Source organism: Pogona vitticeps, chromosome 2 (genome assembly GCF_051106095.1).
Source record: "Pogona vitticeps strain Pit_001003342236 chromosome 2, PviZW2.1, whole genome shotgun sequence".
In the NCBI taxonomy this organism is placed as follows: domain Eukaryota; kingdom Metazoa; phylum Chordata; class Lepidosauria; order Squamata; family Agamidae; genus Pogona; species Pogona vitticeps.
Window position 1 is genome coordinate 129,661,660 of NC_135784.1, and position 15,916 is coordinate 129,677,575.

The window sequence follows — 15,916 nt, forward strand, 5'->3', positions numbered from 1 at the left end:
TTTTGGAAGGGAATTTGTTCTGAGTCAACAGCCAAGCCGTCACTGATTCCAATTTACAAGGTTGTGTGGCACAGACCCTCCCGGATTATGAAATAACTTGGAGAATGTGGAAATGATACAGAGCCGTTCCACAGGAAATATGATATGAAAACAAGAAACTTTTCTCTCTCCAGCTCCTCCCCCCTGTGTTTGTGTGTGCATACAAAGACATGAGTGTGGGGGAAGGAAAACAAGTGAATATGTTTTTAAGTTATGTTATCTAGTGTGAAGAGTTGGACAAAGTCCTTTGAAAGGTTATTTGCAGGAAATTCTGGAGTTCTTCTAGAGTAAGCTAAGATGGAGTTTTCTGTAAAGACAAGTGCTAATACTCTACAGTAGCCCAGTATACATGAAGAACCTAGTTAGCTATCTTCATAGCCACCATTTCTTTGAGGAAAGCACTCCTCAATCATCCCACTATTTCATGCACTTGGAATCTGAACTGATTATTTAAAGATCTTATGACCCTTCCCTCTGAGCCATTAGCTAAGTATCCCCTTAAAGGGAATAGTCTTAAGAGGCATTAACATATGTTTCTGTATCCTGAAAGTCATCAATTTGGATAGGGATATGTCAGAATTTAAGGCTCTGTCTTCACATCTTCAGCTTTGTGTGTTGCATGAGGACAAAATACATCTTGGGAGTGATGCCCCCTGTATGCCAAATATTAAAAGGAAATAGCTTGGTCGTTGCTTTGCTCCAATCCTGGTCATTTCTAAATGATGTTTTTGAAAGAACAGTCCATCTCTATTTAGATGAGATTGCTATTATGAAATCAGAGCTCTTATTTTTGTCATATGAGAGGAAATCTTGTGAACTGGATCAGTCTCCATGATCGTTGAGAGAGTGATGTATGATCATTGGACATTGTCCTCAAGGAACACAGACGATTCCTCATAAAGAACAGCTAGGGTGGTAGCTGATTTCTACCACTTCTTTTCAAGGCAGTGTTTTTGTGAAAGAGATGTTTCTCTTTTGCAACTGAGCCTTCAGCACAAAGGTGTATGTTCCTTCATTTTCAGTTCAATACTGGAGCATATGGGATGATGGTACCTTCTCACATAATATATATAATATAATATAGGAGAAAGTGACCTTTCCTACTGTGGATATCTTTTCTCTGAATCTTCTCTGAACATTCCATCTTCTCATAGGCTTATGTTTCATCATACATGGGTGGCCAAGAATAGTTCTTCCCTGTCATAATGCTAATCTGTGAGTTTCACTGTTTTCTGTATTAGAGTTGTCTTTCTTGTCTCTTTGTTGGAAGGCTGGGTGGTTTTTCCCCAATTTGTTCTAGGAGGGCAAGGTGTCGCTGATATCTAGAAAAGATCATCTCTACTGGACCTGTCTGCAGTCCAGAGGGTAAAGTTCTGGAACAAGAATCTGTGCATAATTAAACAAAGAAAAAAAAACACACACACACATACACACATTTTACCTAAAAGAAAATTTGAGTTGGATAATGCTGCTGCTGAAAGAATGAGGGCAGGTCATGTCTTACTTTCTCTTACGCATTTCTTTCTCAGAATTAATCGACTGGCCAGAATCATAGGCCTTTAATCAGAATTACTATATTTAATCAAAATTACTGGACTTTTCCAAACCTATTTTGAGGTCTCACTATGGTCTGCATAACTACAGAAGAACTACACAACTTAATGTTGATGATGAACAAATTGAAATGTTAGAGAATTTGTGTACTTGGTTCAATCGAAGACTGTAGACAAGAAATCAGAAGGAGAATGAGACTAGAACAGGCAGCAATGAAGGAATCAGAAAAGATCACGAAGTGTAAGGAGAGCAAGACCAAGACCATTCACTCTCTTATATTTCCAGTTTCCTGTAAGGTAAAAGGTAAAGGTTTCCCTTGACAATTTTTGTCCAGTCATGTTCGACTCTAGGGGGCAGTGCTCATCCCCGTTTCCAAGCCATAGAGCCAGCGTTTGTCCGAAGACAATCTTCCGTGGTCACATGGCCAGTGCGACTTAGACACAGAACGCTGTTACCTTCCCACCAAGGTGGTCCCTATTGATCTACTCGCATTTGCATGCTTTCGAACCGCTAGGTTGGTGGGAGCTGGGACAAGCAATGGGCTCTCACTCCGTTGCGTGGATTCGATCTTACGACTGCTTGGTCTTCTGACCCTGCAGCACAGGCTTCTGCGGTTTAGCCCGCAGCGCCACCACGTCCCAGTTTCCTGTAGGGGGTATGAAAACTGGACAGTAAATAAACCTAACAGGGGAAAAATGATTTGTTTGAAATGTTGTACTGGGGGAGAGCTTTGCAGATACCCCGGATGGCCAGAAAGACAGACAAGTGAGTCCTAGAAAGGCTGTCTTTCCTAGATCACCTTAAGAGAAGGCAGGATTCTCTGGAAAAAAAACAATAATGCTGGGAAAGATTGATGGATAAGGAAAGAAGGAAAGAGGAAGACCAAATATGAGATGGACTGACTCCCTAAAGGAAACTGCAGACTTGAGTTTACATGAGCTGAGCAGGGCAGTTGAGGACACTGCATTTTGGAGATCGCTCATTTATAGGGTCATCATAAGTAGGGGGGGGTGACTTGATGGAACATAACAACACTAGGATCTGCTTGCCAGAAGGAAAGGTTTTCAGAAGAGATACCGAATGAACTGAATGGGAACACTTATTCCCATTGTATCTAAACTCTGGAGAATTCTGGAGCTGCAACTAAACAGTTAAGAAGGCCAAAAAATATGCTTAATAAGAAGTAAGAATTAACTCCCAGGGAAGTGTGTGGCTATATTTCTTCAAGCTAATTATATAAAAAATTCCAGATGTAGGCTTTGTGGAAACCTATAATGAGCACAGTTGTATGGCTCTCTGATGGTTCCATATCAAAGTCTTTCTGATATGTTTTAAAATAATGATTGGCAGAACCCGGTTGGCATTTGTTATTGGTGGTCTGTGAGAGTGAGCAATTTAAAGGACCCGCTGATTATTCCATGTTTCTTCAGCTCAGCTTTTGTCTGCATGTGGGCAGGGTTTGACCTAGGAACCTATATGAGAAATGGCCTGAGGCAACCTTCCAGAGAAACGTATATACCAGATTTTGTGAAGAGAGAACAGAGATGAAGTCCCTTCTCAAGTCAAGTCACATAACCAACCAGCTCCTGATCAACTAGTTTCCTTTCTTCTTAATAGTCATTTGAAATATTCTGCCACCAGCCCATTTACTAGTAGAAAAAGATCTGAATTTTGAACTAGAAGCTACAGATCATCCCAAGAAATCACAGGTACTACTGAGAGATACACATGTATACATTGAGATTGGAATAGATATAGATAATATAGCTGAAATCACAGCTAAGTTAAAGGTGTGCCTTTTACGACAATTAACTCAAGAAATCAGACTTCATGAAACTTTTTTTAAAAAACGGGTTGTTTAAACAAAGGCGTGTCATCTAATCTCGCCAAAAGTAGCAATCACTCTAAATCATTGGTGTGCTGATCACAGTTTGTCATAGACTGCATGCCCCAGAGGCAGAAACTAAGCGGTATTCACCTAATTTTATAACTCCCATTGTGGGTGGAGTGGGGAGGAAGTTAGGTCTATACATTTGGAGCCTCTATAAATTCAATACATTTGGTGACAAAAATGTAGGGATTAATTATTATGTTTCCCTTCTGGGTAATTCCCACAACTAATTTATGCCACAGAATAGATCACTGGAAGGCAAAAGGAATCTGTGAAGTAGGAAACAGCCGCACTCTCATAGTCTCCTCTGCTAGAGGGCAAGGGAGTCGTGTTTAAATAGCATGTTCTCTGTGATGATAGGATCTGAATGACGTAGCGTATGCATCTCGATTAGGAACATTTTGGTGGTAAAAGGCTTGGCACTTACAAGCCGTTTGGCATTTACAGATGTTTTATGTTGTCACCTAAAGGTATGGAAAATATAGGTTTGGATTTGATGGATGAAAAAAAAATCCTAATTTAGTTGCATTCCCCCCCCCATCCTATTCCTATCTTTTCTTTGTTCATATCAAATTACAGACTTATTTTTTTTCTCACACATGGACATTGTGTGTGTGTGTGTGTGTGTGTGTGTGTGTGTGTGTGTGTACATATACTTACATACGTCTTCTAATTTATACATTTTTCTGCAAATTTTCCTGGGTTAACTGACGGGAGGGGAGAGGAAAGACATGTCCCCCCCAATGTATGTATTTGTAGCTATATTATTATTGTATAGTTTTGTGTACGTTTTGTTTTTCTAAAACTTATAGGCAAGCTCCATAGATGTGTTGAGGGAAGGCGAGAATCTCAAAAGCATCACAATTCATTGCCATTCCTGGTCTGGGTCTTCAGGCCAGTCAGATTCAGAGGCGATGAGCAAACTAGAACACTTTGGCACATTTCACAGATGACCGGATAGCTTACATGTCACAGTATGATATGTGTGTTGGTCAGGGCAAGGTCTGATGAACTTAGAAGTGTCGGTTCTGCTCAATTTGTTCATCGATTGTGAGTTTGGCCCCCTCACGGACAGCAATTTTTGTTTTTCTTGTTCTTGCTAGTCAGTCGTACTAGCAGTCGCTACATCTTTTATCATCTTTGCAGCTGTATTTCTCCTTTTTCCATGTGCCGTGTCCAAAAGGTCTGCGACAAAAAAGATTATTAAGCCAGAAGAGTATGGAACTTTTTGTTTTGTTTTGTAGAAGGGAACATGCTTCTGTTTCCTCTCTGTTGTCAGCTACACTAGACAAGGAGAAAGGAGCTGGTGGTATTCAAGAGTTTTAACTATTAGTGATTCTACTATGAAAGAAGGCACTGTGTGAACCAGGAAAGAATCTTAATTTAAAAAAAAATATATATCCTGAACATTTGTCTAAAATTCTTAATGACTAAAACCAAACCTGTTGTTAACAATATAAAATAAAATGAAGTAACTGCTATTTTAGGGGAGAGAAATAATAGTTCTTCTTTCATTGAAATTTAAATCCCTGTTCATCAGGGCTGTGGGATACAGAGCCCCGCGTTGGCACTCCCTTATTCCTGTGAGGCATTCACATTGCTTCTGGCTATGAACTTGTACTTAATGTGAAGGCTGAAATTAACCAGTGAGAATCTGTTGTGGGAGGCGGTTTATGTAACTTTTAAGAACTGCTTTTAGTTTCATTTGTTTCAGGCAGTTTCTTAATTGCTGTTTGCAAGTTGCGGCAGTTTCTCTCCCTTGCACCTGCCTTGGCGCTGGGAGTCTGGGAAAAAGGCATTCCCTTATCCCCTCAGGCAGGAATCCCAGGTACTGGCCCTGGGAACGTCCCGACATATAAGGCAACCTAGGTGAACCGGAAACCTGGCACAGGAGGGACCGAAAAAACATCTCCCTTTTTGACACTCCTTAAGCTACATTTTTAAAACCTGTACTAGTAATGTTAAATTGTGTTCATTACAGGTTTTCAGAAAGCCCACATCTGTAATTTTCATATAATTAGCTTGGAGGCACAGTCACACGCTTCTCTGCATGAACCCAACATCCACCCACTGTTTGTCCTTATGACACAACCTGAAGCTATGAAAGTATTCCCAAGGGGAAGCTCCACAGTGCAGACTTTCCCAAAGGGGCCTGTAGAAGCTCGAGTCTTCCCAGCCTTGTCATTCAGAAATCAGTACATTGGAGCCTTACTGATTTCCCAAGTGCACAAGAGCCAACCAACAATTTGCAATAATAATGTGTTTGCTGAATGTCTACTATCTTCATCCCCCGAGATTTATCTCGTGAGGGTCTCTAGGTTATTTCATGATTGCAGTTTCTAGTTGTCGTAAAGCAAAGCTTCTAAGTGCGTTGATGGTGCAGAGATCTTGCATGCATGGGAGGTTGGAGGCAAGGCTTGTGCACCTATACTATCTGTGTTCACATTTAACCCTTGCTTAGCCATGCTTAGCCCAGGCAAACTATGAACCAGGCCCACAGGGATCTCAGCCTTTGGGACTCTAGTCCTGTCCAGCTATGAGTAAAAGTATGTAGTGGGCTAAAAGGGTAATGGGGACATGGGGATGTACATGACTCTCTTCCAATCAAGTCGGTGCCAGTTTAGTGATGTAAAAAAGGGTAGTTTACTATTTATTATGAATGGCTCAGCTAATATGCATATCCCTTTTAGTAACTAGGGTTTATCGGGAAAATTAGAGTTTTGTAGGCAATCAGAGTTGCAGTGTGTGTCTCTGTGTGCATAACACTTCACACTTTTCCTATTTATTTAAAGTATTTCTCTCTCTCCTTTCTATCTGATAACAAGCCTCCGAGACAGCTGATAATAAGTGATAATTAATACATAATATGAAGCTGCTTTTAAAACCGCACCATTGATTGAGTTAAGACTCCAGTATAGAGATGGTGATTAGAGATGGACACAAACTGGGGGGGGAAATGACAAATTGGGGTGGTTTGTGGCTACCCATGAAACCACCCCTGAACCTTGAAAAATGAACCAATTCACAATTCATTTCTTCAGGTTTGTGCCTGGGGGGAGGAGAGCCAATGCTTGCCCCCACCACTACTCCCTATCTCCAGCCTTTGTCATCTCCCCACCTGCTCCTGCCATGGCTGCTGCCTCCTCTTCCTCCTCCTCCTCTGTGGCCTCCATCTTCAGAGACAGTGGCCCGACATCACGTCTGGGATCCAGTCTTGCTGGTCTCCTCTGTGCATGAGAGATGATAGGTTGGCACATGCACAGAGACAGCAAGCCTGGCTTCCCCTCCCATTGCCTCTGAAGTTGGCAGGGGCAGGGGAAAGGGTGGGCTGAAGCAAAACAAAGCACCGGGTGGAAAAAAAGGTCACTGCTTCGTTTTGGCAAAACTGATTTGTGGGTTTTTTTTTCAGGGTCGTAGTGAAGTCTGGTGGCCAGACATGAGAATAGACCCCCTACATGTTGGCCATGGTTGCATGTCTCCACGAGCCAGGGAACCATAGCATCTCAGACATGTCCTGTACAATAAGCTTCCTGGTTTCTGCTGCCTCCTTACTCCCACTTCTTTGGTGTGTCATCCAAAGGCAGGTACTGTTCATCTCTGGAGTTCTCTTCCCCCAGCAAAGGAGATAAATAAACCTAAAACAGAACCTGGTTTCTGAATCTGACTTGCTGGGAAAGAAATGCATCAGGGAAGAGAACTTTCTTTCAGACAACAGACGAAGCAGACCACAAAATGCAGCTCATGGGGTTTGTTCAGCTCCTTCCACTGCACATGAAAGACATCACAAGCATGCTGCTTGTGACCAATAAGCCAGATACAATGTTTGCCTGGCTTATTGTGTCATGGAACCACAGAAACTGTACAGCATAGGAAGCCATGGTGGATAGTACCCAGTATCTTGGACTGTTGTGCTGAGGATGGGAGGGCATCCCCTGAACCAGGGAACTGAGCAGTCTTCTTTCATATTGAGGGTAAAGATTCTAGAGAACAATGATAGGAAATACCCATTCTCGAGGCCTAAGACATTGCTGCTATTTTATGTCTGGAGTTTCCCCCAATTTCCTTAAAGAGTGTGATTGTGTCTACCTGCCAAGTATAATTTTGAGGTGGCTGTGCTTTGATTTGCAAGAGTTTTAAATATAAAACGAATTTGGTATTCAACTTAGCTCTGGGATGTATTTTTGAGATCTGGTAGTGTATTAAAAGAGTTTTACTGCGTTTTTCGAATCATAATGAGCAGGCCTTTTTGTTTTTGCTTTTCTTTCAAGAGACTGGAAAAATCTGGTGGACATGTGTACAGAGAATGTGTTGGCTGTGAAGCATAGAATACTGGAGTTCCATAATTTATTTTTATGAAAACATAATTGGCATTGTATCAGTATAATTGTTATATATGAGATCAGTCAAAAACAATTTGCTCATGGATGGACCAATCAGGGTAGCCTTTGGCTCACGTTGCTGCTATATTGGACCTTACTATGAGTCTGGACTGAGTAGTTGCTGTTAATTGTTTTAACACAAGGAGAGGAAAGTGGAAAAGGTTCTTTAAAAGAAATTAAATAGAATGTAAATTACTGCCATTTTTTTCTCCTTAAAGAGTTTTGGTCAGCATTATTTGTTGCCTTTCCTGCCTGGTTTCAGAGAATAGTTTAGGTCAGATGCCTCATAGTCTAGTCTTGAAGCCCTAATTTAAAAAAAAATCTCCTTCTCCTCAATTAAAAAAAAGACTAGGATTGCTCTTTTTATTCCTCAGGTTCTTCATACCCTTCACCACAATCCTGGTTTTGAGCTCAGGCTAGAATCTCATAGTGGGCAAAGTATAGTCCTAAGGCTACATATACCCCCCCCCAAGTTTTTGAAGCCACTGGACCCATCAGACTTCCAGCACCCAAAAAAGTCTGCCCAAAAGTGCTACACCTGGAAAGACTCCAAGAGCAGCAAATTTGTCTTATAAATAGGTTGCACCTCCACCCACCCACATTAGTTAAAACCCCAATATCAGTTTTTCAAATCTGGAAGTCCCAGTGAAGTTGCCCATTCCCTGCTGTGGACATTTATTTGGGAGAAAGTCCTCTCCCCCCAAAAAAAAAACTGATGATGAATTTTGCCAGTTGTTTCTCCCTCCTGTTGTCTAGGAATTTTCTCTGCATCATCTTCTGTTCCCAGTAACCAAGGCGATTTCAAGGAATAGCAATGCAGTTACTTTCTCAGTGCAAAACTACACAGTGACAGCTGTTCTGCAAAATATTTACTAAATTCCCTGTAAACATGATGAGTAAGTTGGACTACTCCTTTTCCCCCTGAACAAAACATTGTTGGTAGAGGAAATAATGGCAAAGAGACTGCAGTCCTGTACATATCTACATACATTCAGTAGGTTTTACTCCTAAGTCAGTGGAAAAGTAAATAAATCAGTTTTTTTTTTCAGCTCTAAATTCTCACATTCAGAAGTGACAGTTCTTTTTGGAGCAGAGCAATTGTGTAATAACCCTTTTGATCTTGAGAAAGTAGGCGGAAGCATTGATCTTTGTGTGTGTGTGTGTGTGTGTGTGTGTGTGTGTGTGTGTGTGTGTGTGTGTGTGTGTGTGTGTGTGTGTGTGTGTGTGTGTGTGTGTGTGTGTGTGTGTGTGTGTGTGTTTAAAAGGCACCTTTTGCGGACTTAGAAGAAGAACACTCTAGAATTCCCACTGCTGTATAGTTTTGGAATCTTATGCAACATTTGTAATCTTTTGTATTGACTCTTCCTTCTGGGAATATTATATCCTGTGAAGTCTGATTAACAGACGTTTGTCAAAAGATGCAAGCAGGGGCTCAGCTCCAGATCAGAAGATCTTGCTGGTCTGTGGTTATATTAACAATATTTTTTGCCTCAAAACCAAAATTCCATTGTTAGCTGCAGGGGCCATAAACGTTACAACCCAGGATCTCCAGAGACTGTCGAAATTTCATGTGGGCTGGCTGTTCCAATTGGCTGCATTTATTTAGGAAGAATGTCCAAGTTGTGACACCCGCTATGGTGATGAAGTGCTGAAGTGCTGTAAACGGGACTGGCTGCACTCACAGATGCAAATAAGTGAATGTTCACTCAGCTCCTGAGATCCACCTAATAATTCCCACCAGAAATCATCACACCTTCATGTTTCACTTATTGTTCCTGCCTTTATGATTGTTTTGTTATAATTAGAGAAATGTGAAATCATGACTCGTAAAATAAGTACAGATGTCTTCAGTACTTGCGTTTAGAAGAATGGCTTGCTTGAAACTAACTTTTTTCCATTAAAGGCATTTTCAAAATTTGGCTTCAAAATGAAGGTGCTATGTACAGTTTAAAAAAAAATCATTATTGCCTGGCTTCAGGATTGCCTGGAAAGAGAGATTCCTTAAATGAGCTAATAACATTAGGAACTTTCAGCAGGATTTATTTTTAAAACATTGCTATAGCTAGAGTTATTTCACTTGGTGCCTCTTTCCCACATTTGGTTGTGTGTGTGGAATTGAAATTGAAATAAAAGGGATTTATGACAGAGCAAGATAACAGTCAGGTTGTGTGAGACAAGGTGGCACATTACGTTTGGAGAACAGAAGCTGGTTCAGCCTGAAGTGTTCATTTTTTGTATGTCTCTTTTTGCTGGTTGCTCTCAACAGACTTAGCCCATCACCAGTTGTTTCTCTTAGTGATTTTACTCACTTGACATCTGTTGGATACGCGATGGTGCACAATCACACATTTAACCTTCCCGTTTACAGGTGCCGAAGATGTTTAGTGGTTGAAATCCTGTAGGTTAGCATTGAAAGTGAAAACTAGAGTAGGGCCATTTAATCAGTAGTGGTTTGGTCAATCAGCACTTCAGTAAGTTCCATTGATTCAGTGGGCCTGCTGTAGTTGCAACTCACTACATTAAACAAGAGAATTTCAACCGGTATGTTGCAGTTCTTAAATTCTATTTATAAGTACATTAATGAAACAGCAGATGCACCCAGGAGATATTTAGGAAGGAGAAAAATAGTCCCTTCGCCTGTTTCCCTACAAAACATGATTTAAGACATATCCTGAGGTAAGGTTTTATTACAACAAATGCCTGTCGATTCCGTCACAACATAATAACTAGTACTTTAACAAGAACTTGCTCAGGACCAGTGACTATGTGGATTCATCTTCATTCAACAGCTCAGCTAGAGGTACAAATAGAAGTGAGTGAGTCTTTAAACTTTAGTGTAGAAGCCTGGTTTATACATCTTTGATTAGTTCTCTTCTTTATGGGCGCTTCTTATTCATTCTGTTTCTTATGCAATGATTGCATGGGGAAATGGTTGCGCTGCAGTAGGTAGGCGTGGGTGACAATTCGGCTGCTATCCGCTACCTTAGTCCCATTTTATAGCAAAACACCATCCCTGCAGTGGTTCTGTGCTGAACAGAGCTTTGAACTGACAATACAAGTGAACCTCCTAGCCTGGAATTATATTTCAGTGGACAGCATATTAATAAGATTTATTAACAGTTACCAAATAATTTTAAAAGTCACATAACTCTTAACCACATTAGGCTATTTTACACAGACCTTTTGTAGTGTAAACAAAGGCTTAGTTGTGATTAATGACTTGGACATTGTATTTTACCAAATTAAGAGGAGATATGGAGTTGGGAATGCTGCTTTAGTAACCATACATGAGTTTACTAAAACTTTTGAGCTTGTCTTTTGTTCTATCTTTTCAGCTCTAGAGGAGCTGTTTTAAAGCTGGGCTTGGCTAGCCAACAGTACAATAATCAATCTTTCGTGTCTGGAGACCAGACTGCTACAAATCTTACTTTAGGTGAAAAGTTGAAGAATTTGATTAGTTGGTCTCATCCCAGTTCCCATTTTCCCACATTGAACAGTTTGGCACAAGCCACAGTCTTTTGTTACGGGAGGCCCAAATCTGGAACAGTGGGGAAAATTCCTGTTCAGAATCAAAGTATCTTGACAGCAGTAAGTGTGCTAGCTTGGACATGTCATTTCTGCAGCTCACTAGCTCTGTTGATCCTACGGTGACAGAAATACAGTGGTCTCCAGGCTGTGCGAATGCTTCCAGCAGAATGACTTTTTGTGTGTGTTATCCTAAGCCAATATGCACCTTTAGACTACAGAAATGCAGGATGCCAGTAGATCAGGCTGAAGCCTACCCAGTCCAGCATTCTGTTTCCAACAAGGGCTGGCCAGAAGCCCCCTGGGAAGCTTCTAAGCAGTGCCTGAAGGCAACAGCTTTCCCTTGTCTTTTGTCCTCCAACTTCTGGCATTCAGAGGTATGTTTTCTTCCCACCCAGTTATTCCGTCCTTGCAGGAAAGGTGCTCCCGGCCCTTGATCATTGTTTGCCCTTTTTTTCAATGATTTTTTTCTTATTTGTTACCTTAAAAAGATATCATTCCTTTGTGTTCCTTAAATTCAGATGTATTGGGTTGAGTGAGCAGCCTTTTCACCTAATTCCAGTTCGTATCAGTGGCCCTAGAGCCTAACAGGCAACGTTGCCTCTAAACTGCGTGAGTGTGTGGCCGTGCAGTGCTGCGTTGGTGCTGTGCACCTGCAGCCAGTGTTGCTGCCCATTCTTCCAGTCATGGCCAGAACCTCGTGCATGGGGGGGGGGGGCACCCACCCAGCATTGGTAGAAAATTAGAGGGGACATTGTTCATAGGTGATCTAGTAAGCCAGAGCCAGCAGTGAATCAACAGTCAGTTGTTGTGATCACTTCTTTCAGTTTTCTAAACCCCTTCTTTTGTTTCCTCCTGTGCTCCTTCCTTCCCCATCTTACATTAAACCCAGTGAGCAGCCAGAGTGAATTTATTCCTTTCAGAGGGCTCTTGAAATTAGGCTAAGAGTGTTGTCCTAAGACTATCGATTTATTTTTTTGCTCCTCCATCAGAATGGAGAGACCAGGGCTATATGTCTCACGAGCAGCAGCAGCAATAGCAACGACAACACCATATTGCAAAATAAACCTTGCATTTTGCTTTAAATAACTTCTGTATTTTGTGCAAAATGCAAGCTTTCTGCACAAGTTACAAAAATTATATTTGTTTCCAAAAAAAGAGTCCTGAAATGCAAACAGTTTACCAACTTACTAACCCCCAGTAATCTTACCTGACTGGGAGGAAAGGTGTCAACATTTTGGTTCGTATTTGCAAGAATGAAATAAGTGAAGATTTGCACTTGCCATTTTCAGTAACAACCACTAGCTTGTTACCACTGCTGCTACTGCTTATGGAAGGTCCATCTCTGTTTTAAGTGGTTGCAACAGAATGTAAATAGTTGAAGAAAGTTGATTTCACACCTTTGTTGCCCTGAAGCCATGTGGCAATAATTCATCTGTTGAAGAGGAGGAGGAAAAAGAAAGGTTTTTCTTCTAACGGCCCCCTTCCTCTCAAAAGTCTTCAAAATCCCTTGCCATCCACAGGCTTTGTTCCTGCAAAGCCACAGTGGGGCAGATTCTTCCAACCCTCTCTACAAGATAAGTGTTATGCCATCATTAGCACTTTCAATAGGCCTTATATCACATGAGTGTCATAACCTGTAAACACAAATTGCTGTACATTATGAAATCTCCATAGATCTTACCAATTGCAGAGGGGGTTTTATGTCTCTGTATGCAACAGGTAATGTATACGGAGATTTCTTAATGTACAGCGATTTGCTTCCAAAAGTTACATACTTTGTATAAATGCACAACAGGATTTCAGCCGCTGAATTAAAGCAAAAGAACTTTCATTCAAATATTTATTTAGACCTAACTAAAATTTATAACCTTCTTGTTATGATGCCATAGATACGTAAAAACATGGCAATCTTACAGGAAAGTAAAGTTTCCCTCAGTATTTTGTGCCTCATTCTTCATTAAGAAAAAGTCAAAGATTGTTCACCAAGTCTGTATGACTTAATACACGTAAAAACCTAGAGCCAAACGTAATGTCCAGTACATGAGCACTAAATTAACTGGAAATCCATTCAATCTACCTAGGTTATTTTTAAGGACAATTTGGAAACCTAGTTAAAATACAGTGAAAAATTCCTCAATGTAAACTAATATACTTGGCTGTGACAATTTTTCTTCATGTTGTACTAGGCAATAACATTCTGAAATATTACTTTTATGGTGGGAATGATTATTTAAGAAAAATATCATTGAAGATGGTGAGAAATAAATCTAAACAAAAGGAACATAAATTGCTTCAAGCCAAACAGAACTGATTTTACCAAATGAGATGAAATAACTAGGGTGAGGGGCAGTCCTGGATTTGTTGAGTGTGCTTGAAATGGCTAATCCTAACCTATTCTCTCCCTCTGCAGATGTTTCCTTGTTACGACTGCAGAGCCATGTGGAATCAACATTTCAAATGAGTCTAGTACTTGCTTATGTTATCTGATGTTTATAAATGACATACTGGAATTTTATTTTGAGAGCAAAGACATAAAAATGCACTTGAACAAAAAGACATCTGCCAGCTTGCTGCTGCCTTTGCTATAAAGTTCCCATTTTAGCAGTACTGTCAAGTTTACAACTTTATCGGTTGACTTTCCATTACAACCTCTTCCTTGGGTTCTATTTTTAAGGGTTTAATTCATGGTGTATTTGAGTTTTGGGTTTGTTGTTGTTTTTAAAAGAAATTGAAGTTCTGTCTCTTTTAAAAAGGTCAAAAATGCTTTTGGACTAATTTACATACATTGTTATGACACATCCGTCCATTATAGGCTGATCAAGAGTTTTGAATTGACAGTTTCACAATAATACCTCTGAAATGTAAGAAAACATAGAAAATCCTTCTCACTCACTCCACAGCATCAAGTAAAGCTATCATACATTCTCCCCACCTCAAAATGACTGGCACAGTGTGGTCTTCTGTCTAGTCCAAAGTGTAGCTCAATATATTAAATACATACATACATACATACATACATACATACATACATACACACATACACACACACACACACACACACACACACACACACACACACACACACACACACACACACACACACATACATACATACATACATACATACATACATACATACATGTGTTGTGCAGCAAGAGAGCTGAGAAGATGATCAGAAGCTTCTGGTATTGATTGCTAGACTAGAGATGGTGTTTGACACTCTGAAACTGTTGGTAAAAAGTCATAGCTCCTGAAATTGTGAAATTTGCAGAAATATACAAATTATGTGTAGTGTCTCATTTGTGCCATAAGAGTGACTGTTATTGTGTATGGCCCTTCACTAGTTTTATGAAATCGAAAAATCCTAGCTCTAGAATGTGTTCAAATGTTATCTAGTTACTATCACTGAAGCACCTGTTTCTGTGTGTTTCAACTTCTAATAACATTGAGTTTCTGAAATCTGATTAATAGTTTACCTGCAGGCAGAGAGTAAGAGGAACTCATAGTGTACCATCTTCCACGTGCCTGTGGAATAATCAGTAAGCCTTCCGAAATACAACTTGTACCAAACTTGATTTTAAAAAAGAAGGCCTGTCTTTTGACTTGGTTGTCTCTTAATTTTAACATAATCTTAACATCTGAACATGTACCTCTCTACCTCACATGTATCAGCCTTTTCAGGAAATGCAATTAGTATCCACGCTATATTGCATGAAGGTAGCCTTGCAGCCATGGGAATTTCTTCAGAATGAGATTTTTATTATTCCCTATCCGTTCCTGCCTGCCAGGAATTGCTAGGCATGTGACTCTTCCCAATTTCATGTTATCTTCACAATAGATAGTGATGTAATGAATATTCATAGTTTTTCCTCTGTTCAATGAAAAAGAGCATCATGACATATTGAGAACCACCTTGAACAAATTGTGAACTTCGATGACTTCCTGCATGAGAAGATGCCAGTGCTTTTTCAACAATTCTAGCATATACTGCTGACTTTGCACAAAACATTGTGTTTTTTTGTAGCAAAGATCCTTGTATTTCACATAAAATCCTCTTGCATTTTCTGTAAAAATGTCTTTTACAATTGTAAAGATGTAAGAAAAATACATTTTTGTGCAAAACAAAAAAACATTTGCCATCTTTCCTCAAAACAAGTCTATAGATGAAGGTGCTTAGAGTGATCTGTGAAGTTTTTCATGCTTAATCTGTGAAGTTCTGTAGGACTTTGGAGTGGAGATGTGTGTACGAGCAAGCCTTACCGTGTTCCCACATGAGTTTCACCCCTTGAGCCCTACATGTTTTCAAGCTGCCCTAACTGTTGAATGGGCACTGATGCCAATTTTTCCCAAATATTCCCATAGCACTGGCAATGAGGAAGGTGAACTGAAAGCCAGTATGGCTTCTAGAAGCTCTTGACAAAATTCATAGTCTTGTTGGGCCCATAACAGGTCAGCTCACCTTGCCACCAGCTATGTGTATGCATTTCCCCCCCCTTTTAGGGCCTAGAGTGGGGGCAAGCAGGGA

At 40.3% G+C, this 15,916-nt stretch overlaps 1 protein-coding gene across 11 annotated transcripts in view; it reads left to right on the top strand.

Moving 5' to 3' along the window:
* QTGAL (queuosine-tRNA galactosyltransferase) overlaps positions 1 to 15,916 on the top strand; it is a 268,261-nt gene that overhangs the window by 217,619 nt on the left and 34,726 nt on the right. The gene's annotated exons all lie outside the window — the stretch shown is intronic.